Source organism: Sorex fumeus, unplaced genomic scaffold (assembly GCF_029834395.1).
Source record: "Sorex fumeus unplaced genomic scaffold, SorFum_2.1 ptg000011l, whole genome shotgun sequence".
Lineage (NCBI taxonomy): Eukaryota > Metazoa > Chordata > Mammalia > Eulipotyphla > Soricidae > Sorex > Sorex fumeus.
The window spans coordinates 4,328,710-4,354,367 of record NW_026606068.1 but is presented as its reverse complement, the minus strand read 5'-3'; positions in this window follow the sequence as shown (position 1 = coordinate 4,354,367).

The following is a 25,658-nucleotide window of genomic DNA, read 5'->3' as shown; positions in this document are numbered from 1 at the left end:
GCCCCGCACCACCCATCCCACCCTCCCCTGTCCCTCCCCTGTCCGTCTGGAGGTCACCCTCACTCCCCAGACAACCTCACATGCAGACTCCGGGAACAGTTGTCACCTGTGACTCGGTCACTCCCTCCCAGCCATTCTCCAAGCCTTAACACGCCCTGCGACTTCCTCGAGTGTCTCCTGCCTGTCTCGCTCCCTCTTCCGTCCATCTGTCTCCTGTTCGTTTGTCTCCGTCTCATCTCCTGTCTGTCTGACTCCCAGGATCTCAGCCTCTCCCTTCCTGGTGCTTGCCGGCCGTCTGTCTCCGCCTCCTTTGCATCTGGTCCCTTGCTCCAGGCTGCTGTGTGACACCCGCCTGTCTGCAGAGGTGCGGCTCCGGCTCTCTGCGGCCCGGTTCTGACTCGGGTGGATTCTGTTGGCCCGAGAAGGTCTCTGTGGATGAAGCAGCTTCTGAGCAGCGGTGCAGGGAGCGGCGGGCTCTCAGGGCTCGGCCCGGGTGCCTTTGAAGGGGCTCGGCTCTGCCGCCGGCTCCTCCAGGCCTTCTGAGACCTGAACATCAGTCGCCGGCACCCTTTCAGGTTCTCTGGCTCTGATCTCTGCTGCTGAGACTCTGTAACCGACATCCTGTGGGTGGATCTCCCTCTCTCTCCCCCTCTCTCCCTCTCCCTCTCCCCCTGTCTCTCTCCCTCTCTTGCTTGGGGTTCACTCTATGGACACTTCTTCTATTTGATTTTTATTTTGTGGTCACACTAGGCTGTGCTCCGGGCTGACTCCTGGCTCTGTGCTCAGGAATCACTCCTGGCGGTCTGGGGAGAGTGTGTGCACGACTGGAAATACTCAGGATGGCCGCATCCAGGACAAGTGCCTGATGCCACACTATCTGTCTAACCGACCTTCCTTCCTCCCTCCCTTCTTCCTTCCTTCTTCTTCCTTTTTCCTCCTTCCTTCCTCCTTTCCTCCCTCCCTCCTTCCTCCCTTGTTTCCTCCCTCCATCCCTTCCTTCCTTCCTTCCTTCCTTCCTTCCTTCCTTCCTTCCTTCTTTTCTTCCCTCCCTCCCTTCTTTTTTTTTTCCTTTTTGGGTCACACCCAGCAATGTACAGGGGTTATTCCTGGCTCTGCACTCAGGAATTACTCCTGGCGGTGCTCAGGGGACCATACGGGATGCTGGGAATCGAACTCAGGTGGGCCGCTTGCAAGGCAAACGCCCTACCCACTGTGCTATTGCTCCAGCCCCCCCTTTCTTTCTTTCTTTCTTTCTTTCTTTCTTTCTTTCTTTCTTTCTTTCCTTCTTTCCTTCTTTCCTCTTTCTGTTTTGGGCCACACCTGCTATTCTCGGAGCTTACTCCTGGCTCTGCATCCAGGGATCACCCTGGTGGGGCTTGGGGCACCATATGGGGTCCTGTGGATCAGATCAGCCTGAGTCAGCCTTGTGCAAGGGAAGTGCCCCCGCGCCCCCCCCCCCCCCCCCGCAATCTCTCTGCCCCACCCCCCCACTTCCCTCCGAGACCCCGCCCCCCACATTCCTGAGTCCAAGGGTCGCCTTGTCATTCTGGTGCCTGATTCACCAGGTCACACCCAGCGATGCACAGGGGTTACTCCTGATTTCACTCAGGAACTACTCCTGGCGGTGCTCGGGGGACCATCTGGGATGCTGGGAATCGAACTCGGGTCGACCACATACAAGGCAAACACCCATCTGGCTGTGCTATTGCTCCAGCTCCTCACCCTACGTCTCAATCTCGTCTGTCTCCCTTTTCTCTGTTCCCTGCTGGGAACTGTATTTGGATTTTCTTTCCAGTTTGCTAATTCTCTTCTCAGCCGTGTCACCTTGGCTTTCACCCATGAGCCAACATTCGAATCTCCCTCACGCGCTTCTGGTCTCCAGTCTCACACCCCCTGCCCAGAGGCACATCAGGACTCATGCTCGGCCTTTCCTTCTGCCTTCTTTCCTTGCCCTCCCCCCATGTTTGCTGCTCACTTCATGCTGTACGCGCAGTAGGGCTGTCCACGCTGCCTCTCGCTGGCTCTGCTATCTCCTGTCCACGGAGCTCGTTTCTTTGTGCTGCAGAGGCTCGGGGGCTGCGCATCTGTGTCTCAGTCTGGCTCTCTCCAGGATTTCTTTGAGGCCCAGGATTCAGGTGACTCTTTAGAGATGTTGTTGGTTTCCATGGGGCAGCACACTGGCACTGATGGTACCCGGGCACTGAGCTGACAATGTCCCTGGAGCGCCAGAGGGTATAGTCCAAGAGCAAAAATGGAAAAAGGAAGAGGGGCCAGAGAGATGGCTCAGGGGTTAGGGCACTTACCATGCATGTGGCTGCCAGAATGAGAATCGTTCACATTTTAGCACTCCCAGGTGTGAGGAAGGAAGGAAGGAAGGAAGGAAGGAAGGAAGGAAGGAAGGAAGGATGGAAGGAGAGGAAGGCCAGAGAGGGGGAAAGAGAGGAAGGGAGAAAGAGGGAGAAAAGAAAGGGAAGAAAAGAAGGGAGATAGAGAGGAGGGAGGAAGGAAGGAACAAAGGGAGGAGCGAAGGAATAAAGGAAGGAAAGGGAATGGAAGGAGAGATGGAGGAGTGAGGGAGGAAGGCTGGAAGGGGAAGGAAGGGACAAAGGAAGGAGGAAATGATAAAGGAAGGAAGGGAGGGAGAGATGAAGGATGGAAGAAGGGAAGGACAAATGAAGGAGGAAGAATGAAGGAAGAACAGAGGGGGAAGAAGGAGAAGAGAGTGGGAGGGGGAGGAAAGAGAGAGGAAGGAGGGAGGGGGAGGGGGAGAGAGGAGGGTGGAGGGAGGGGGAAAGGAGGGAAGAGGGAGGGAGAGGAGGGACAGAGGAGGGAGGGAGGAGGGAGGGGGGCTGCTGGCCTGAGGACACGTGTCCTGGCAGCCCAGAGCCCAGGGGTAGTGCACACACACACACACACACACACACACACACACACACACACACACCCGTAGACACCATGGCTTACAAAGTTGTCCATGATTCGTTTGTTACAGGAGCCCAACGTTCCAGCCCCAAGCCCGCCCACCCACACTGTCAGCCTCACCCCACCACTTTTTCCTTCCTCCACCACCCTAAAGTCTGACTCCGTGGCAGGCCCACAGTAATTTATTTTCTACTTCTCATGACAACTCAATGGCTAATGAAATGATCAGACAAAGTTTCAGTAGAAGAAAATTCGTGAGAAGTGTTGTCTCCTCTCACCAGGGGACATTGAGTCTGTCTGCGGGTTCACTGACGGCTGCTGCGAGGTCCCTTCTGTGTTACTGTTCCTGTTGGTAGTGGTCGGTTTCTACGTTGCCTCCCGTCTCATCGGGTGTGCTCCTGCTGTCAGCATTGCTGAGTTTGGTGACGTCCTGTGGCCGCCTTTATGGCCGCACACTCCAGAGAAGTCCAGAATATTTAGCTGGGCAGTCTGGCCAGAGATGCGGCAGGCTTTGGGACTGAGTGCAGCTGCCGGGGCCTTGGCAGGGTGGGCACTGGTCCACCCCCATCCCAAGATCACCCCAAAGGCCTCAGCCGGTCACGGGTATCTGAGAAATGTTTCACTTGTGTTCACTGTCTTAGGGCCACATTCAGCGGTGCTCAGGGATAACTCCAGCTGTGCCCTCAGGGTGGGCTGGGGGCCCTTGTGCAGTGCCAGGTCAGCGCCATGCCAAGTAGCTGCCTTCCCGCTGTGCTCTCTCTGGCTCAGACTGAACTGTTTACCTCTACGGGTTATCTCAGAGTCTCTGTTCCCTGTGTCTCCTGCAGCAAGAGTGACGGTCCATCCCCTCCCCTCCCTGCTCAGTGCCTCTGCCAACCCAGAACCACAGTGACCTCCTTCCCACGGCTGTCCCAGGACACACCAGGCACTTCTCTCCCCTCTTACAGGCACACACCACACAAGTCCCGCTTGGTGGAAGAGGTCCCCTGTTGCTGGGATGTGCTGCTCCAGACCCCGCAGGACTCTGGGGAAACAGGGCAGGCCGGCAGATGCTCATCCCCACACTCCTCCTCTGCCAGGGGGAAGGGTACCGGGCAGGGCCATCTGACCCCTGGGCTTCCCCAGGGGAAGGAAGGAAATCCAAAGGCCTGAAAGGAGTCCTCCCGAGCATACCCCTCCTCCTTCTCTCCCTCCTCCCCCTCCTCCTTAGCCCTCCCCGCCTCCTCACACACACGGCCCAGCCATGCATCTCTTGCTCCAATCTGGAACCCTGCGTGGAGGTCTTGCCTCGCTCTGAAGGCTTGTCATGTCTGCGTTTAATGAAGTTTAATTATCTTCCAAGATTCAATGAATAATTATAAATCTTTTCAAGATGCAATCACACGGGTTCATGCTTCATTAACGGTGGAAAATCAATTGTGATTCGCGTAATTCCTCTCTTCTGGAGAGCAGTCTGTTTGTACACGCACTCCCTCCTGCCCCGCCTCAGCTCCCCCCGTAGTACGGGGGACACCCTGCTTCCCCGTTCAGGCTGGGTGAGCCCGGGTCAGGGAGGAGACGAGAGAAAGATGGGCCCAGTAGAGGCAGGTGCCTGGGAGAGAGGACGAGGGGAGAAAGGGGGCTCCTGATCACTTGGGGTGGGTGATCACAAACGCCCCAAAATCTCATGAGTTATTGAATGCCCTTGGAAACTGCACCCAGGGAGCCTTGCGGCAGTTCAGTTGGACTGCAGCCCCTGTACCCCCACCCCCACCCCCCGCCGTCGCTGGCTCCCAGATGGCTCAGCAGTCATAGGGCAGGTGCCCCATCCCTGCAGGGTTTCCTGTCCCTGATAAACTGGGGCCCTGCTGGCTCTGGGACTATTGGAAGTTTGTCTCTGAGTGCCTCAAACTGGCTTCTCCAGCTGCAGAAACTGTGATACTAGCCAGCTTAGCCCTCTCAGCTCACTGCCTCTGTGGCCACGTCCGTGGCCGTGGCTGCATCTGTGGCTGTGACTGCATCTGTGGCTGCATCTGTGGCCGCATCCGTGGCTGCATCCGTGCCTGTGTCTGTGGCTGCACCTGTGACTGAGTCTGTGACTGCATCTGTGACTGCGTCTGTGGCGGTGTCTATGGCCACGTCTGTGTCTGTGGCTACACCTGTGACTGCGTCTGTGTCTGTGGCCGCATCTGTGGCTGCATGTGTGGCTGCGTCTCTGGCCAAGGGTCATGTTGAGCAGTGCAGCTGCCCTCTGACACCCCCACCGAGGGCAGTGAGGAGCTGGGGTTGACCCAGCAGAGTCTACCCTGGTGGTCCCGGACACACAGGCTGGCCTCACCCAACTAGCTCAGCCAATGTGGAGAGTTCAGGATGGCTCGACGGGGGCCACCTGACACTGGAGAGACACCGTGACTGAGATGCCCCATGCCCCTTCCCTGAGCTTTAGTTGAAGCTCCAATGGTGCAAGGTTCTTGAAACAGATGGTGGAGCTACGTTAAGCATGTACAGAGAGAAGGTTCTAGAAACAATGATGGTGGGGCCACACTGAGCAGTTCAGGTGGGAGATTCTGGAAACAGATGGTGGGGCTACATTGAGCAGTACAGGTGGAAGGTTCTGGAAACACTGATGGGAGTCCATGCTGAGCAGTACAGCATCCAACGTGGGCCAACTCGGCCTCTCTTGGCTGTGTGACTTCGGTGACTTACCCAACACCTCTGATCCCAGTATTCTCATCTGTGAGATGACAGTACTTCCACCCTCTGGGAGCTTACATGAGAGTGTGGGTGCTGAGCACCTGCAGACATGTGGCTCGGGCAGGCAGCCCCAGGTACCTGTCACTGCTGTCACCTCCTGATGGGGGCATGCCCAGTCTTCCTTCCAGGGCTGGTGGGGGGGGGGGGGTCCCTGCAGGTAACAGCGTTTCAATGGACCCTGTGGCTGAAGTTGGCGGGGGGAGGTTGAGGGTCACACCTGGCGATGCTTGGGACTGACTCCTGGCTCTGCACTCAGGGATCACTCCTGGCAGGGCTCGGGGACCATGTGGGATGCCAGGGATCGAACCCGGGTCAGTTGTATGCAAACGCCCTCCCCACTGTGCTATGTCTCTGGCCCCTAATGGTAACTGGGCTGGGTGGAATTCTTTCTCTGCCCGAGCCCCTTCCCTGCGGACACTGAGGACCCTTGATGGAAGGCAGCAGGTCTGGACGGCTTAGCGGACCGTCAGGAAGGACACAACAAAGGCCTGCGGGGGTTTTTGCTAAGAGCACTGTAGCACTGTCCTCCCGTTATTCATCAATTTGCTCGAGTGGGCCCAGTAACGTCTCCATCGTGAGACTTGTTGTTACTGTGTCTGGCATATCGAATACGTCACGGGGAGCTTGCCTGGCTTTGCCGTGCGGGCGAGATACTCTCGGTAGCTTGCCGGGCTCTCTGAGAGGGGCTGAGGAATAGAACCTGGATCAGCTGGGCCAGGGCTGCATGCAAGGCAAATGCCCTACCGCCTTCCTTTCTCCTTGGCCACCAGGCCCATCCGAGGGGCTGCTTCCTACAGGAAGCCATCCAGGACAGCACAGGTCCATTTCAGATTTGGGGGTTGACCTGTTGGGGTTCTGCCTAATTAGTAGTAACTCCTTGCTCCCCCACCCCCCCACCCCCAGTATGCAGCCCAGAGGGCACTGAGGCAGTGTGTTGCTAACCCTCTCCGAAGCACCCACTCCTGGGAGTAATTTGCTTCAGAAAAAAGATCCGCTGAGTAGATTCAATGTCCTGGCTCTAATAAGGTCGCTGTCACTCATTCACCGGCCGGAGCATAAGGACTGGGACGGCTCATCCCTCCGTCACGAGGGTCATTAACGGTCCCTGCAGGGGGAGGACGTGCGCCTTCTCTGTGGGTTTACGGGCTCATCAGCTCCCTTGTACCTGCAGGATTTCCTCAGCCTGGGGTGAGCTGGGCCGGGAAGGATCCAGGATCCGGCTGCGGCTAACAGCCGCCCTCCCCCCCCCCCCCCCGCACCGCCCTCCCCACCACGTGATCCCCTGAGTGTGTGGGGGGGGAACCCGCAGGTGGCCACTCACCTCAGACCAGCCCCTGAAGCCCCAAGAAGCCCAGGGACCTGTTTAGGACCCCACTGGGAGACTGTGTGCCGGGTCCAGCCTCTCCTCCCTGTCCCCTGCACCCCTGCTCCGCCCTCCTCCCTCAAACATGCAGTTATTACTCAGTCTGAAGCTGCTGGGGCCCAGCCCTGTCCCTCCTCTGCCCGATTTCATCTTCAGCAAATTCCTCAGAGGAGTCATAACCTCCCCACCCAACTCCTCTGGGGGCTTCTGCAAGCCGGAAGGCGCCCAGCCAGGCTCACACCGCTCCACCCCTGCCGAACTCACCCCACTCACCCCTGCTTCGTTCCTGCTTTCTTGTCCAGGATTCCAAGCATCTGCTTGGTCTCTCTCAGGGGGCTCACTTCTTGGCTCTCTTTGTTCTTGACCAGCACTCAGAGCAGGACTTAGCCCAGCACTCAGACTCAGCACCCAGCTCTAGGACTCAGCCCAGCACTTAGACAAGGACTCAGCCCAGCACTCAGACTCACCACCCAGCCCCAGGACTCAGCCCAGCACTCAGACCAGGACTTAGCCCAGCACTCAGACTCAGCACCCAGCTCCAGCACCCAGCTCTAGGACTCAGCCCAGCACTTAGACAAGGACTCAGTCCAGCACTCAGACTCAGTACCCACCTCCAAGACATAAGCCAAGCACTTAGCCCAGTACTTAAACTCAGCACCCAGCCCTAGAACTCAGACTCAGCACTTAGCCCAGCACCAAGCCCTGTCCTCTTTCTCTCCATAAGTGCTGTCTGTCCTCATCTAAGCTCAGAGTTTCAGCCCCCACATAAACGCTGAAGACCCCACACAGAGCTGTCCAGCCTGTGCCTGGAGCCTGGGCCAGACCCCGGACCCCTATCTGCAACCAGACCCTGGAACCCTACATCCTCCCGGGCCCCAGGCCCTTATCACTGGGGGGCACAGTCGCTTGTTTGGGGACCGGAAGCCCCTCGAGGCAGTCGCCATGGGGGTCCCACCTTTGCCCATACTGCCCTACCCATTGGACACCCCGAGTTACCTAGATGGCCACTTTGGGGGTCATCCTCCTTGGCTTGCCCTGACTTTCCATATCCGGTCATCTGCACCACATCTGTTCTGTTGCCAAACAGGCTCTGGGCCCGCCCTGCTGGCTCCCAGGCTCACCCTGCCCCTAGCACCCACTATCTTTCTTCCAGGACCTCCCAGGCAGTGCTCAAGAGACCATGGGGGGGTCCTTCGGCAATTCTTTTTCTGGGGAGGGGACTTTGGAGCCACAAAGTTCACTGTCCACGCTGTCCATTCTCTTCCCCCCACCCCTTCCGTTCCCCATGGTTTACAGCCTTGCCCAAGGGCACACCTGGTGGTGCTCAGGGCTCACTTCCGGCTCTGTGCTCAGAGATCACTCCTGGTTCTGTGCTCAGAGATCACTTCTGTCTCTGTGCTCAGGGATTACTCCCGGCTCTGTGCTCAGGGAACGCTCCTGGCTCTGTGCTCAGGGATCACTCTGCTCAGAGATAACTTCCAGCTTTGTGCTCAGAGATCGCTCCTGGCTCTGTGCTCAGGGTTCACTCCCAGCTCAATGCTCAGGGCTCTCTCCTGGCTCTGTTGCTCGGGGATCGCTCCTGACTCTGTACTCAGGGTTCACTCCCGGCTCTGTGCTCAGAGATCACTTCTGGCTCTGTGCTCAGGGATTACTCCAGGTTCTGTGCTCAGAGATCACTTCTGGCTCTGTGCTCAGGGATTACTCCAGGTTCTGTGCTCAGGGAACGCTCCTGGCTCTGTGCTCAGGGATCACTCTGCTCAGAGATAACTTCCAGTTTTGTGCTCAGAGATCGCTCCTGGCTCTGTTCTCAGGACTCGCTCCTGGCTCTGTGCTCAGGGTTCACTCCCAGCTCAATGCTCAGGGCTCTCTCCTGGCTCTGTGCTCGGGGCTCATTCCCGGCTCTGAACTCAGGGCTCACTCCTGGCTCTGTGCTCAGGGATTACTCCAGGTTCTGTGCTCAGGGATCGCTCCTGACTCTGTACTCAGGGTTCACTCCCGGCTCTGTGCTCAGAGATCACTTCTGGCTCTGTGATCAGGGATTACTCCAGGTTCTGTGCTCAGGGATCGCTCCTGGCTCTGTGTTCAGGGATCACTCTGCTCAGAGATAACTTCCAGCTCTGTGCTCAGGGATCGCTCCTGGCTCTGTGCTCGGGGCTCACTCCTGGCTCTGTGCTCAGGGCTTACTCCTGGCTTCGTGCTCAGGGCTTACTCCTGGCTCTGTGCTCAGGGATTGCTTCTGTTGGGGCCCAGGGGACCTATGTGTGCCGGGGATTGGGCCCCAGTTGGCTGCACGCAAGGCCAGCGCTCCCTGCTGTCCTCTCTCCAGCTCTGTTGTTTTCATGCTTCACCCTCTGGTCTCTGGACCGACCTGCAGCATCTATGCTGAGTCGGTTTGTTAATCAGCACCGTTTACCTGAACCGGCCATTAAGCCATAGTCCTGCCTCGCTTGATGTGCTGGCATCTGATTGGCTCCCTCGGCCTGGGTGGGTGGGGTGAAAGTCTGTGGCTGCAGGGAGAAGGGGGGCCCACTGCCCGTATTTCCTGAGCACCTACTATGCGCAGGTCTTTTTCTGCATTCACCCAGGTTTTGTGAGTTGGGAGGGACCTTAAAAGTCCCCCTCTCCCAACACACACATCAATAGAGTCTATTCCTGCCTTTCCTTGGACTCAGATTCTCCCTACTTTTCAAATTCCTGCTCTGGGGTCACCTCCTCCAGAAGCCCTCCCAGACTGCTCCAGCATCCAACTCTCCCTCCTGGAGTCCCCACCACCAAACTAAGCAATGAGTTAGAAACAGAGATAGGGAGGTGGGGTGGGGGGTCTGGGCAGGTCTCTTGTTCTCTTCAATTTCAGAAACAACCGACCTAGGTCTCTATGTCAAAAAACGTGAAGAATCAAAGAAAATGCTCCATTGTTGGGGTGGGGGGTGGGGGTCAACGGGACTAAAGGCCAGAGAGGGGCAGTGACTTGCCTGAAGACACACAGCAAATTGGGCGCCCAGCTCCTCCCCGAGTCCTCTCCCGCAGCTCGTCTAAGAAGCTCCCAGCATTTAGGGGGCATCTTTCCTAGCACCCGCCTCACTACCACTGCTCCTCAGCAGGGTGTGGGTGTCATGGTCCCCTCTCACAGGGGCATGGCAGGGCCGAGACCCGCGGGATTGGCTGCAGGGGTCTCGGGATTGGCTGGAGGAGCCTCAGGATTTGCTGGAGCGTTTCAGGATGGGCTGGAAGAGCTGCAGGATTGGCTGGAAGAGCCTCAGAATTGGCTGCAGGAGACTCGGGATTTGGCTGGAGACTTTCAGGATTGGCCTGGGGAGCCTCAGGATTGGCCGGAGGACCCACAGGATTGGTTGGGGGACCCGCAGGTGGAACCGGACCAGGAGGCACCGACGGTCTCAGAGTCCCGGTGAGCTGCCCGGCCTCAGGTTGTTCCTGGTGCATCCATGGTGCTGGGTTCAGAGTTCCACGGGGCTCTGGGCATTTTTTCAAGGGAGACAATTGCTAGCATCTGTCTGTCTGTCTGTCTGTCTACCTATCCACACACATGCGTAATTACAGAGTTTCGTGCACACAGTATTCCAACAGTGCACCCCCACGCCACGGGTGTTCCCCTCATCAGAGCGCCCCCCCACCAGATTCCCAGAAGTGTCAGGCCCCCAAACTCGGGCTCAGCCTGGAGGCGGCCTTAGGGTGGCAGAGGCCGTGAGCCCGCCTCGTGCAGGAGACCGTGCGTGTGCGTGTGCGTGTGTTCCAGGGCACTCGCGTGCACAAGCCTGCACAGGTGTGGGCAGGTGCCTCTGCCCCTCTGCGTGGTCCTGTCGGCCGGCCCCGCTGACCCGGCTCGGACCCGCGCGCGCTCCCACGCCTGGGCCAGCTCAGCCGCTTGCACGCCACGTTCTATTTCTCTCCTGCCCCGTCAGCCGGGGCTCCCCGGGGCCCCATCTCCGGGCGGTTTGATGGGGCTTGTCAGCTCCCCGCGCCACTCTCCGGCCTGATGTGGTTATTAGGCCCCGAGAAGAGACAAAACACCGCGTGGGGAGTGTGGGTCGGGGCCGCAGCAGCTGCGGCCCCCCAACAGATGCGGGGCGCCCCCACCGCCGCTCCCCGGCTCCAACTGCAGGGGAAGGAGGATGCGTATTTGGAAACAATTAAAAATAAGCTGCCAGCATGTGGCTAATTTTTGCTCAGTCCGTGATGATAATTTTAATCCGGGAGAAGGTGTGTGGTGGGGTCGGGTGATGGAAGGGGGGTTCAGAGTCCCCGAAGATCATCCAGATCCAGGTGGCTCCTGGCTCGGCCAATGAGTGTCCCGTGAGCCCCCGCCCCCCACTGTGTCTCAGCCTGGACCCCTGGACCTGGCAGGAGACATAGCCAAGCCAGAGGACCCTGCAGGGGGACGGGGGCCGGGGGTGCCCCAAAGCTGCCACCATCCCCTGTCCCTGCTGCCCTTCCTGCTGGACAAACCTGAACAGGCACTGACGTCGGGGCTGTGGGCTGTGGCTCTCCCTCCCGTCTCTGTCCCTTGGCAATGTTCTTCTCCCTCCTGCCTGCCACTGTCCCCCAGGACACAGCAGGGACTCGCCAGTTTCCTCCTGGCTGGACTCTATCTCTTGCCTGCTGACCAGTTTTGAGCTATCCCCACCTCTCCACGTGCTGTCCCCTGCACTCTGAGAGGGTTAGGCCAGGGCTGGGGCCACTCAATGTGGACCTACCCTCTGCAGGGCACTTACCAGGTGCGCCCTGGGCTGATGGCGATCACACTCCATCAGGGGGGCTGGTAGGGGAGACAGTGGCAGGGCACCTGATACGGCCGCCGAGCCCTGCCAGGAGTCAGCTCTGAGCACAGAGGCAGGAGTCAGCCCTGAGTACTGCTGGGTATGGCCCCCAAGCAACCAATCAAAAATTAATTAAAAAAAATTTTTAAAAAGGTTTAATCAGAAAACACTTGTCTGGAAGGAAGAAATGGAAGAACTGGACCTCTGCCACCCGCAGGGCCCCTCATGCCCCGGAGAGGAGCCCACTTTCTTCCCCAGGGCCCCCGGACTTGCTCCAAGACAGATCCCCCGTGCTGGGTCACAAGGCAGATTCATCAAACCCAGGAGACAGAAATGTCTCGGCTGACCTCCCGGACATGGAGCTTTGGAAATGGAAATGAATCGCCAGCAGGAAGAGGAGAAAAGCCACCAAACACTTGGGAATGAATGAAGACACAGGGCACAGGGTCTGCACGTGAGAGGCCCTGGGTTCGATCCCAGCGTCACAGACCCCCAGCACCCAACAGAACACATGCTGACCTGAACCCGGCCACACCTCCTGGAGGTCAGCGGCCTGAGCCTGCATCTCAAGCCCCTTTACCGGTGGGCAGAGCGAGCCACACGTGGCCCCCCAAACTGCAGGAAGGGGGCCGGAGTGATAGCACAGCGGGTAGGGCGTTTGCCTTGCACGCGGCCTACCTGGGTTCAATCCCCGGCATCCCATATGGTCCCCCAAGCACCACCAGGAGTGATTCCTGAGTGCAGAGCCAGGAATAACCCCTGAGCACTGCTGGGTGTGACCCAAAAAGAAAAAAAAATACAACTGCAGGAAGGCCAAGAGAGAGAGAGAGAGAGAGAGAGAGAGAGAGAGAGAGAGAGAGAGAGAGAGAGAGTGGGCAGGGCCTTGCTGTCCCCTGGGGGCCACCCCTCTGCTCTGGGGGCTAGGCAGGGGGGAGACAGCTCTTCTTACCTTGTCATCCTGGATTGGCCACTCACCCCAACTCTGTCGCCCCTACAAAGGCCCTTTCCAGGTGGTATGTGGGCAGCTCTCATGGGGGGGCACCCTCCGCTTCCCGCAGCTGTGCTCCCCCTTAGCTGTCCTGCCTTGGGGCCCCTCTGCCTTCAGCCCACCCCACCGCATGTCCCTTCTATTTCTCTGCATGGGGCTTGGATGTTCCCGGTCTGAGAGAACCTCCCCAGGTACCCGCACCGCCGCACCCCTGCCTCCCGCTCGCTGCCACCTTCCCTGCCGCCTTTCTCCATGGCGCTCTGCGCTGTGGCCTTGACTGTGCATCCTTTGGCTGGTAGTCGTGTCTGCCAGAGGGTGGGATGCCATCTCATCCTCAAGAATGGGCGAATGTTCCAGTGCCCACGTGCTGGGCTGGGACTGAGCATAGCCAATGGAACATATATCCTGGGGACCTCTGGGGGGTTAGGGGGTCTCTCCCCAGATGCCCCCTCTCTGTTGGAGGAGAGGCTCAGAGCGGACAAATACTCTGGCTAAGGTGCAAACATGGGTTTTCTGCCCTGTAGCAAAACTCTTTGAGTCCCTGCGTGTGCTCCCTGGGGTGGAACTAGGGGTCTCTGGTCTCACCACTGTGCCCCTAAATTCTGGCACCTTATACTCAGGGAAGGTTTGTTAAATGAGTTCATGCATGAATGGATGGATGGGTGGATTGATGGATATATGGGGTTAATGGATCGACGGGTGCATGGATGGATGGATGTGTGGATGGATGGATGGATGGATGGATGGATGGATGGATGGATGGATGGATAGATGAGTGAATAGATGAGTGGATCAATGGGTACATGAATGGGTGCATGGATGGGTGGGTGGGTGGATGGGTGGATGGATAGATGGGTGGATGTGTGGATGGGTGATTGGATGGGTGGACGGATGGATATGTGAGTGAATGAGTGGATGGATGGATGGGTGATGGATAGGTGGGTGGGTGGGTTGATGGCTGGAGGGGTGGGTGGATTGATGAGTGGGTGGGTGGTGGATATGTGGATAGGTGGATGGATAGACGGGTAGATTGATGGATGGGTGGATGGCTGGCTCTCTGAATCTGCAACCAGTCAAAGGAAAGCTGAGCACTGGCACAGAGCAAAGCCTTTTGTGGAATCCCCATGTGTCTGGGGGGAATCCAGGACCCCTCGCCAGTCTTCTGCCCTAGGTAGGGTGGGGAAAGGGAGAGATAGGGCCGGCCACGGATCAGTTCCTCACTGTGAGTAGCTCAGACCACTGACTTGTCCTGACCCTCGAACTTTGCTGACCCCTGGGTGGGCTGCCCAATCCATAAGGGAGGCCAGTCACAGGGAGGGACACCCCCCCGCCGCTGTGTGTGTCTAGGTTCAGGGGAAGGTGGGTCTGACCTACAGTGGGCGTGTCCACGGAGCCACGGGAGCTAAGACTGGACAGTCACTGGCTTTGCTGCCACGCAAGTGCTCCTCCGTGCTGTTGTCCCTTCTGGGGCTGTGGGGGCGTCTGAAGCGCCTCCTGCCTGCGTGGCAGGGCAAGGAACCCTGGGGCTCTGCCCTGGGCCCTCAGCACGAAGGCGGAGTGAGAGACTCAGGGCGACGGGCAGACTCGGAAGGGGGCACTGGGAGAAGCTGGGAAGGGAAGGGAGGAGGCGCCCCTGGTGGAAATTGCCAGAAAGACACCAAGACACAGCCCGCCTGGATGATTGAGCAGGAATCACCAGGAAGACAGATCAAGATGCTGGATTTTCTGCATCTGAGCTGCCCTGGGGATGGCTCTGCGGGGGACTGTCCACGGCCACTAAAGGGCCCTCCTGCGCTCCATCCATGGCTCAGCTCCCTGCACCACTTTCAGATGCAAATACCCACAGCCACGGAGAGACCTCCCCTCCCGCTGTTCCTCCTCTTCCTCCAGCCTTCCTAGCTGCCCCCCCCCCCCCCCGCTGTCCCTTGCTAACTGCCCCATGACCCCTGTGTGCACTGAGCTCGGGGAAGGGTGTATTCGCCCCCTATTGGGGACACCGCTTCCTCCCACACTCATTGACTTTTCTCAAGTGCCACCTCCTCCAGGAATTCTGCTTAGCCTGTCGGAGATCAAAGAGCCAGCCAGGTCCCTTCCCCATGTCCCTTTCCTTCGGTCCATCCTTGGTGCCCCTTTCCCCCCACCCCTCGAGAGAGTCCAGCCTTTTCATTTCTTTTTATCCTGACAACCATCTCTCTACCTCGAGCCGGACAGCTGTGTAGTAGCTGTCGGACAAAGCCCTGTGGACGGGTGAGCAGGCCGAGGGGGTCGCTGGTCCTGGGTGGACACTCGTGTTTGTTGGCAGTGACCAGAAGTGATTTCCTTCCAGACAGTTTTCTTTCATAGCTCGAGGGCCTGGAGCCCTAGATTAGAAAAAGTGTTTTTAGTTTTGGTTTTTGGGCCATGCTCGGGGGCTACTCCCAGCACAGTGCTCAGGGGACCACATGGGGCTGGGATCAAGCTCAGACCTCCAAGATGCAAAGCATGTGCCCTCTGGACCTGGGAAAGCTTCGAGGGCGTCACGAGTCCCTGTAAGAGAGAGGCAGCGACCAATCCACAACTAATCAGGGATGGATTAGTCATGTCTGCCACGGCACTGGGGGCAGAGGTGGAGGTGCAGTGTGAGCGCCTTGGGAAGAAGGTGGGGGGCTTCTCCTCACAGCCCCCAATGCCTGGCACATGCCGACTGAAGCTGGGCCAGGAACGGGCCCAGTGGGAAATTCTCGGCTTTGAGGCCCAAAGCGGGAGGGGCAAACATCTAAGTCAGAGGCTTCCCATTTTGTTTCAAGCTCCCAGTGCTCTTTCTTCAAAAGACATCTCACAAAAAGCGCAGCGCGGAGCAGCAGACAAAAGCCACACCGTGCTGTCCCAGCTGCCAGGGCTCAGGGCCCTCCTACCCCCAGGGGCAACCCAGAGATGGCGTCTGGGAACCCCCTGTCTCCCCAGAACCCAGCCAAAGAGCCTGCAGGCTTGGGGAAGAAGCCAACCATCAGAGACAAGAAGTGACTCACCCGAGGTCCCCTGGCCCCAACTGCCAATCCAGGACTCCTGGCTTAGTGCTCCTTGGGCCTCATCAGCCATGACTCTGCGTTGGGTCTCTGCCAGGTCTTCGCATTTCCAGCTTGCTCGGGACTGCAGGGGCCATTGAGAAGCTGGGCAGCCCAGCCTCCGGGAGGGGGGTACCTGTGTACCCTCAAGGACAGTGGTAGAGACCCTGCTTTGTTCACTTGCTCTGGAGCCCCGGGGTGCAGGGGGGGTCGGGGGGAGCCTTCCCCTCTCTCCACCCGCACGTTATTAATTAAAGCATTTCCCCTTTTCGGTAGCAGCTGCTTCCAAAGCGCTTAGCCAATGTTTAATTCATCGGCTGTGAGGAGAAACCGCGGGGCCTTCCTTCAAAGCCCTTTCCCGGGGAACCGTGTCCTCCGCGAGCCGTCTGAGCCCGGTGATTTGTTACCGGGCTCCAGAAATCTATCGGGCAGGCGCCAGGCTGGTTGTGAGCCCAGGGTCCCCGCCTCGAGATACTTTAGAGAATGCGAGGTGCTGAATTACGACCTGGGTATTTAAGGACCATCTTCCCAGGCCATTTAGAGGCAAAAAACGAGACATGATTCCCTAAGGATGCTGATGAGGGCTGTGACTTCCCAGACGGGGGACAGGGGTGCGGCTGGCACCAGGGCATCTCTCGGAGGGGACTTGGGTGCTGCCCGGGGGTGGGGACCCTTGTGGCCCAGGGTCCGGCTGCGGGGTCAGTGCAATAGGGTGCCAAGGGCCTGGAAAGGGAGTGACTGCCTTGGGGGCAACTTCTCAGCCCACCCTCGGCTGCTCTCCTCCACTAGAGACGCACCCCTCTTTCCCAGGCCTGTGGAAAATCCAGCTTTTAAAAAAAGTATTTCTTTTTTTTTTAACAGCATAATTTTTTTTTCTTTTTATTAGTGAAACACCATGAAGTACAGTTGTAGATTTACAATTTTTTGTGCTTGGGTTTTGATTATACAATGATTAAATACTCATCCCTCCACCAGTGCCCACTTTCCACCACCATGGATAATATCCCTCCCACCCCCACCCACCCCCCATCCCACCCTGCCTCTGTGGCAGGGCATTCCCCTTTGCTCTCTCTCTCCTTTTGGGTGTTGTGGTCTGCAAAAGAGGCATTGAGTGGCAAACATGTTCGGTCCATAGTCTACTTTCAACATGCATCTCCCCTCCTGGGAGGATCCTCCAAACACCCTTTATTTGGTGCTCCCTTCTCTATCTGAGCTGCCCTTTCCCCTAGAATGCCCGGCTGGCCTCTAAGCTTTGGAGTAATCCTCCTGGTGCTGATCTCAGCTATTCTTGGGTATTAATCTCATACTTTGTTACTTTATATCCCCCAGATGAATGCAATCTTTCTATGTCTATCCCTCTCTTTCTGACTCATTTCGCTTAGCATGATACTTTCCATATTGTACCACTTGTATGTAAATTTCATGACTTCATCTTTTCTAAGAGCTACATAGTACTCCATTGTGTAGATGTACCAAAGTTTCTTTAACCAGTCATCTGTTCTTGGGCATTCAGGTTTCTTCCAGTTTCTGGCTATTGTGCTTAACAGCATAAAAAAATTTTTTTCCTTAAATTTGTATTAGTGAAACACCATAAGGTACAGTTGTAGACTTAGAAATTTTTGTGCTTGGGTTTCAGTTATACAATGATCGAATACCCATCCCTCTACCAGTGCCCATTCTCCACCACCACTGATCCCAGCACTCAAAAGGAGAGAGATAACAAAACAAAATGCCCTGCCAAAAATTATTTCATTTTACCCTGACCTTGGGCTGGAGCGATAGCACAGCGGTAGGGCGTTTGTCTTGCACGCAGCACGTGGCCGAGCCAGGTTCGATTCCTCCGTCCCTCTCAGAGAGCCCGGCAAGCTACCAACAGTATCTTGTCCGCACGGCAAAGCCTGGCACGCTCCCCGTGATGTATTCAATACGCCAAACGCAGTAACAAGAAGTCTCAAAATGGAGACATTACTGGGCCCGCTCGAGGAAATGGATGAACAACGGGAGGACAGTGCTACAGTGCTACCCTGACCTTATTTTAAATTTTTAAAATTTATTAATATTTTTGAACATACCCGGCAGTGCTCAGGACTGACTCTTGGCGCTGTGCTCAGGGATCACACCTAGTGGGGCTTGGGGACCCTATGAGGTGCCAGGCATCAAACTTGGCTGTGCACAAGGCAGGCGCCCTCCCTGCCGAGCGAGGAGTCCAGCCTGTATTTATTTTGTTTTTTGTTTTTGCTTTTTGGGTCACACCCAGCAATGCACAGGGGTTACTCCTGGCTCTTGCACTCAGGAATTACTCCTGGCGGTGCTCAGGGGACCATATGGGATGCCAGGGATTGAACTTGGGTGGGCCGCATACCAGGCAAACGTCCTGCTCACTGTACTATCGCTCCGAGCCCCTCCACCCCATGTACATTTTTTGGTTTTAGTTGGTTTTTTTTTTTTTTTTTTTTTTTTGCTTTTTGAGTCACACCCGGAGATGCACAGGAGTTATTCCTGGTTCATGAACTCAGGAATTACTCCTGGCAGTGCTTGGGGGACCACATGGGATGCTGGGAATCGAACTAGGAGGACCATGTGCAAGTCAAACACACTACCCGCTATGCTATCGCTCCAGCCCCAACCAGTCTGTATTTATTTTATTTCTGTCGAGGCTCTGTGGGTTGCAACCCCTGAAGCTCCAGTCTGGGGGGCACTGGCCTGCCTACTCTTCTCCCGCCCCCAGCACCTGCCCGGAAGTGATGTCATCAGAGAGCACAGCGGGGTGCGTTTGGGGCTTCAGGAGGTCAGGAGCAAAGGGTCTGGGGCACATCTCCCCGAGTTCGGGGGACACAGTGGGGATTCTCCTCGGGGTTGTCCCCCACCGTGGCCTGCCACGTGGGCTCCCCAATCAGAGGCCACCTGGACATCTCCATCCTGGCTCTGGGTCCCTCTGAGTGGACAGGGCAGTCTTGGGGACGTGGACCCCTCTTGCTCCTGGCAACAAACCATGTCATCAGGTGCTAATCCATTTCGGGTTTGGTTTTTTTTTTTTCCCCCGCCTTCAGGTTTCCACACAGAATAAGTGGATGGAACCAAGTGAGTGCTTCTGCACTGGGCAGGGGTGAGGGCAGTGAGGAGGAAGAATGGGGAGGAGGGAGAGCAAAGAGGTCGGGGGGCGGGAGGAGAGAGGAAACAAGAAGTGAAAAGTTGGGGGCAAAATTCATTCCAATGAGAGCAAGATAGAATTGATTAAAATATTGACTGGAGGGGCTGGAGCGATAGCACAGCGGGGAGGGCGTTTGCCTTGCACGGCGGCCGACCCGGGTTCGATTCCCAGCTTCCCATAGGGTCCCCTGAGCACCGCCAGGAGTAACTCCTGAGTGCAGAGCCAGGACTAACCCCTGTGCATCGCCGGGTGTGACCCAAAAAAAGCCAATAAATAAATAAATAAATAAATAAAATTTTGACTGAGGCAGGGGCAGGCCGGAGAGATAGCGCAGTGCGTAGGGCGCTTACTCTGCATGCGGCCGACCTGAGTTTGATCCCCACCATCCCTTAAGCACCCCCCTGAGCACTGTCAGGAGTAATTCCTGAGTGCAAAGCCAGGAGTAAGTCCAAAGAAGTGTGGACCAAAAAGTCAAAACAAACAAACGACCACAAAAAGAACTCATCAAAAAGTTAAAAGAAAAAGGAGTGGAGCAGGGCAGAGGGTAGTGAGAGGAGGCGTGGGTGGAGGGGTCCACTCCCAGACCCCCAAGTGACAGTCTGCCCTCCCAGCCCTCTCAGCTGGGGGATCCCCCACATGGCTCCCTCCCAGGGGGGCTCAGCCGAATCTCAAAGAGGTGGTTATTTTGGGTGGCAGCATGATTGGGAGCTTGGAAAGCAGGAAATTGAGTGGTGATTAAGGTTGTAATAAGTTGACAACATCAAATATCATTACCCCCAGAACATGCAAATGATCCCGTCTTTATCGGGATTTGCATGCAAATACCAATTAGCAGGGAAGCGTTTGCGGGATGGGAGCTGGTTCTCCTTCCAGTGCCCCCTACAGCCCTGCAAGGGAGTAAACAAACAGGGGGGCTCTGCGGGGGTGGGGCGACCACACCGGGGAGACCCACTCGGGTCACCACCTCCCCCCACAGGCACCACCTTCCAAACCCCTCCAGGCGCTCCTAGAAGAAGCTTCTGGACCAGCTTCTGGGTGGCGGCTGGTCCCTGGCTCTCCCGGCCTGGGTACCTGCCCCTTGCAGCTGGAAACTTAGTTTATCCGGGGGAGGCTGCTAAGGTCTGAGAGACTCTGGAAGGAGAGGCGGGGGTTGCTGCTTGGGGGTGGCCCCTCACGGGGCAGGAGGAAGGGGCTGAGGGGCCGAGCGGAAGGTGCAGGGTCCATGAGAACCAACAGATTTCCTCAAGAAAAGGAATTTCTAGTGGTGCAAGATGCGCTGACAGAGAACAGAGCTGTGCAGAGCCAAGATCAGAAGTGGCCAATCTCCACCTGCTGCCCGGCTGACGGCCACCTGCCACAAAGCCAAGGAGATGCGCTCACTGACCCTGAGTTAAAAAGAAAAGGGGAAAGGGAACCCCCACCCCACTTCCTCCTGTCTCTGGAATCCTGTGGGGATGCCTCTCGAAGGTTCTCCAGGAGCTCTGCCCTTTCCTTCTTCCTTCCTTCCTTCCTTCCTTCCTTCCTTCCTTCCTTCCTTCCTTCCTTCCCTCCTCCCCTTCCTTCCTTCCTTCCTTCCTTCCTTCCTTCCTTCCTTCCTTCCTTCCTTCTTTTCCTCTCTCCTTCCCCCTCCTTCCCTCCCTCCTTCCCTCCCTCCTTCCCTCCCTTCTTCCTTCTTTCTTTCCTTTCCTCCTTCCTGTCTTCCTTCTCTCCCTCCCTCCCTCCCTCCCTCCCTCCCTCCTTCCTTCCCTTCTTCCCTCCTTCCTTCCTTCCTTTCTTCCTTTTCTTCCTTTCTTCTTTTCTTCCTTCCCTCCTCTGTCCCTTCTTCCTACTTCCTTCCCTTCTTCCTTTCTTCCTCCCTTCCTTCCTCACTTCCTTCTTTCCTTCCTTCCTTGTTTTGTTCTTAAGGGTTCACCTGGCAGTACTCAAAGCTTACTCCTGGCTCTGCACTCAGAGCTCACTCCTGGCAGTGCTCAGGGCAGCAGGAATTGGTGCTGGGCTCGAACTTGGGTCAACTGCGTGCACGCGAATGCCCTCCCCACTGTCCTATGGCTCCAGCCTCTCCCCCTTCCTCTCTATCTTTAAATAAAATCTCTGCAGGCGCCCATTTTGGCTCAGGCCTCTTGGCTGCTTGGGGACAAGCATATTGGGTGCACAAGAAGAGACCAGTGGTGGGACAGGTTGGGGGGTCCCCGCAGGAACAGCTTGGCAGTGGGCAGACTTGGGCTTCTTTATGGGGGGGCAGGAGAATGGCATGGGGCATGAGTTGGGGAAGGGGGGAGGGGGAGACCTTGGCTGGAGAGTGGTGATGCCAAACTTATGAGGCTGCGAAGAGCATTCTGGTTACTCCGCACTCCCCTAATCCACCCGACCCCCCAATCCCTCCCACCCCACGGACTTTTCCACGCACCCCTCCATCCACCGAACCAATTCACGCATCCAAGCCACCAACCTACCTAACCCCTATTCCAACAACTGATCCCTGTACTGATGAGTACAGGGCAGAGTTGTACTGTCTCCTGTCCCCACCTTTCCCCAGATCATCAAAACTCTGGAGCAGACAGCTAGGAGCTTTGGGGAATGATGATGGTTTCCTAGGGGCGGGGGGCTTGGGCTAGGCCAGAGTCTTGGGGAGAATCAGCCCCCCCGTGGAAGAAGGTGGAAGATCCTAAAGCCAGGGGGGCCATTAGCAGGGGACTGGGGTTCAGCTGGAGGGAAAGTGAGATCAGACGGGAAGGACCCCAAGGCTGGGCACTCACTGGTCCAGACCTGGACCTGGTAGGGAGGAGGATGCTAACACACATAACACACACACACACACACACACACACACACACACACACACACATCCGCTCCCCAGTTTTATCCGTGCGGGGAACAGGAGCATTGGTTGAGGAGTAGGACCCCGGGGGTTGGCCCAGGCTGGGCAGTGGGGACAGACCACTCAAGCCTGCAGCCCTTGCTGCCTCTGGGGTCCCACCCCTTCCCTCCCCTCCCCCCAGAGCCCTCCAGCCAGGAACAACTTCTGCTCCCACGCCGGCCCCAGCTCTCGCCCGCTGCCACGAGTCCCCCCTGCAGAAACGCTTTGATCGCCCGAATCCAGGTTGGATTAATTCACCAAATCCCCTAAACTCACAGGGATTTGTCTGCTGTCGAAAGGAGGCCCCTTTCCGGGTTCCCGGGCACTGTCCGTGATGCTTGCCACCAGACACCACTTCTGGGGTTCCTCGGGCTGGCCCCCTGCACCCCTGCCCTCAGGCCGACGGGCGGTGGGGTCTGGGTGGGGGTGCCCACCCCCGGCACCTGCATGCGGCGGCCTGACCACTGGGTGATCGGCCCCCAGCCCCTGGCTGGCAGAGCCTTCCCAGCACAGTGCAATTTCATGCCCTGCTTCCCCTCGTGTGCTGGTGGTTTCTGCTCTATTTGTCCAAAATGAACAGAGATGAAGTGGAATGAATCACAGTCCCTTCCCCGCCCCGCCCTGCACACCTCCTCCTCCCTCTGGCCCTCCCCGCCATCTCAGCCTCCGCCTCCTCGCTCCCTGCTCCTGGCTCCTGGGCCCCTGTAACTGCAGCAGACATTCCCTGAGCACCAGCTGTATACAGGGCCTGCTGTGCCTCTGTGCCCTTCACATTCACCGAGTACCGGCTGTATACAGGGCCTCGTGCTGTGCCTCTCTGGGGCAGGGAGAGAAGGAAGCTGAGGCCTGTTCGCTCTCTTGAGTAACCCAGTAACCCAGGGACTTACACTCGCTCTGGTTTGTAGCCCACCGTGAGGGCAGCTGGTGGGGGGAGGGCTAGGGCCGGGCAGCTGGGCCCTCGGTGTTAAGGGTCAGCTGAGCCCTTCCAGCCACAGCTCCCCAAGCCCGGCAGCTCAGGCCTTCTCCCCTGACGAAGCAGGGAAACCGTGTCAGTCCCAGACGGGCGGGCCGCGCCCGATCAGCCCCTCAGAGTCAGAGCGGGCCCCTCCCCTATGAGTCTGTGGTTCGGGAGTTCATTGATGTGGTGTGACATGGGGGGTTGGTGGCCACGTCCACCCCTTGACGAGGGGCAAAGGAGGGCAGGTGAACAGAGGGGAGAATCCTGGGGCTGCAAAGAGCCCAGAGGAGCTGGACCCACAGTAGCTGGGAGAACCGAGACAGAGACAGACGGAGAGACGGATGGAGAGATGGAGAGAACGAGATGGAGAGAGAGATGGGGAGATGGAGAAATGAAATGACAGATATAGAGAGACGGAGAGACGGAGAGATGGGGAGGCAGAGATATGGAGAGATTGAGAGACAAGAGAGATGGGGAGACAGAGATGAAGAAATAGAGAAATGAAGTGACAGATATGGACGGACAGAGAGACAGAAATATGGAGAGACAGAGACAGAGGCGAGAGAGAGAAACAGAGACAGCAAGATGGAGGGGAAGAGAGGCACAGACCTGGCCACAGAGAGGAACAGACAGACGCCCAGGACACGCGGTGACCATCAGCGGTGGCTGTGGGGGTGAGGGTGGGACAGACTGGTGTCAAAAGGACAGGGATAGCACAGCCGGTAGGGCGTTTGCCTTGCAGGCAGCCGACCCGGGTTCGATTCCCAGCATCCCATATGGTCCCCCGAGCACCGCCAGGAGTAATTCCTGAGTGCATGAGCCAGGAGTAACCCCTGTGCATTGCTGTGTGTGACCCAAAAAGCAAAAAAAAAAAAAGGACAGGGCCGAGGATCCCCCCTCCCCAGTCTCTGCCAGTCAGTCCCCAGCCCTCCTGCCTGGGTCCTCGAGGCCCCTCCAAGACGGCAGCGTGAGCCTCTTGCTCGGGTCAGCCCAGGGCACGTTCCCGGACCGGCTCTGTCCCCTGGAGCTGGTGCAGGGGCTGCGGCCTGTCTCCATGCCGGTTCCCGCTCTGTGCCCCTGGGCCCGCCACACCACATGTCCTTCTCCAACTCAGCATTTCCCCCACACCTGCCCTGGGCCCCATGCGGGTCCTGGGCTGCATTTATCCTCCTGTCACCCCATTCAGTGGGCTCCTTTCTCTCACTGACCACTAGGAAAGTCCCGAGGAAAGGTTAAAGAACTGGCAGGAGCTCAGCCTAGCGTGGGTGGTCGATGAGTGGGCTCTGCTTCTTCCCCTCCTCCCATTTCTCTGCCTCCCCCCACCCAGGGCAAGCCCCGCCCCTAGGAGGAGCCTACAGGTCCAAGCCCCGCCCCCAGGAGGAGCCTATAGGTTCAAGCTCTGCCCCCAGGAGGAGCCTGCAGTTTAAGCTCCGCCCCCAGGAGGAGCCTACATTTCCAAGCCCCGCCCCCAGGAGGAGCCTTCAGGCCCAAGCTCCACCCCCAGGAGGAGGGTATAGGTCCAAGTTCTACCCCTCAGAGGAGCATATAGATCTAAGCTCCACCCCTAGGAGGAGCCTACAGCTTCAAAGCCCCGCCCCTAGGAGGAGCCTATAGGTCCAAGTCCCGCCCCTAGAAGGAGCCTGCAGGTCCAAGCCCCGCCCCCAGGAGGAGCCTACAAATTCAAGCTCCGCCCCTAGGAGGAGCATGTAGATTCAAGGCCCGCCTGTAGGAGGCGCTTATGGGTCCAAGTCCTGGCATTAGGGGACTCCTACAGTTTCAAGCCCCACCTCCAGGAGGCGCTGCTGTGGCGCCTGCAGGTTCCCCATCTCACAGGAGGCGTGTTGCGGGGAGAGGGGTCCCCTCGGTAGCTATCTGGGGCCTGAGTAGAGGTGAGGGAGGGGATGGGTACAGTGAGGGGCCACAGTGGCCCACGTCAGTTCAAGACACAGGACCTTTTCACGGTCACTCAGCCTCGCCCCTCACAGGGGCCCTGACTTAGCTCTCCCCTGGGGGGTTCAGGGACTACGGGATTCAGATGCCTGCCCTCAGCCCCCGCAGGCAGCCTGGAGATGGGCCTTCATTTCAGGGACCGAAGCAGAAGCAGCAAGAGAAATGTCCCCCCCCCCCCCCCCCAGAGCACCGGCAAATCCCCTCTGCCCCTGGCTCCCGGGATGCTCTGGGATGCAGCTACTCCAGGGTTCCAAAGTCACAGCCAGGAGCCTCGTCTGACACCCTCAGGCCCAGATAGCAGGACACCAGGGAGTGGTGGGGACTGGGGCGCAGATTCCATGTCCACAAGGCCGTTTCTCGCTAGCTCAAGACTAACGACCCATCTGTCACAGACTGTTTATAACAGGCCTGCAGGCCTAGTGGCGGCTACAAGTTGTCCCTTTGGAGTCCTTGTAGTGCCTTCCCTGAGATGACCATGCTCTGGAACTCTCCAGGATGTTCTTCCAACCCCTATCCCTTTGCCCAGTGCCATCCAGGATGCACGGACCCCGTTTGTGAAGCTGAAAGTGTTTCCAAACCACCGCCTTCAACAGAAGGGGTAGTAATTACACTCTGACATTAATATTTAAACCACAAACAGAGTTAGCGGCTAATCCCCTCCCTGAAGGCTTCGGACTTGTTTAAGTTTTATCCTTGTGAGACCTAATTATTGTCAGCGATGAATCCTGCCAGACCACAGGATTCGGGCCACGGAGGAGGCTCCAGACAGGTCCCGGGGCCTGTGGCTGCCCAACGGAGGCACCTGATGGTCCCAAAGGTATCCCCTGGTCACGGGGCGAGGGATCCTGTCAAGCACCACCATGTTTAGGGAGGCACTTCTGAGATCTCCTGCGGGAGAATGGAGACATCGTGTTTCC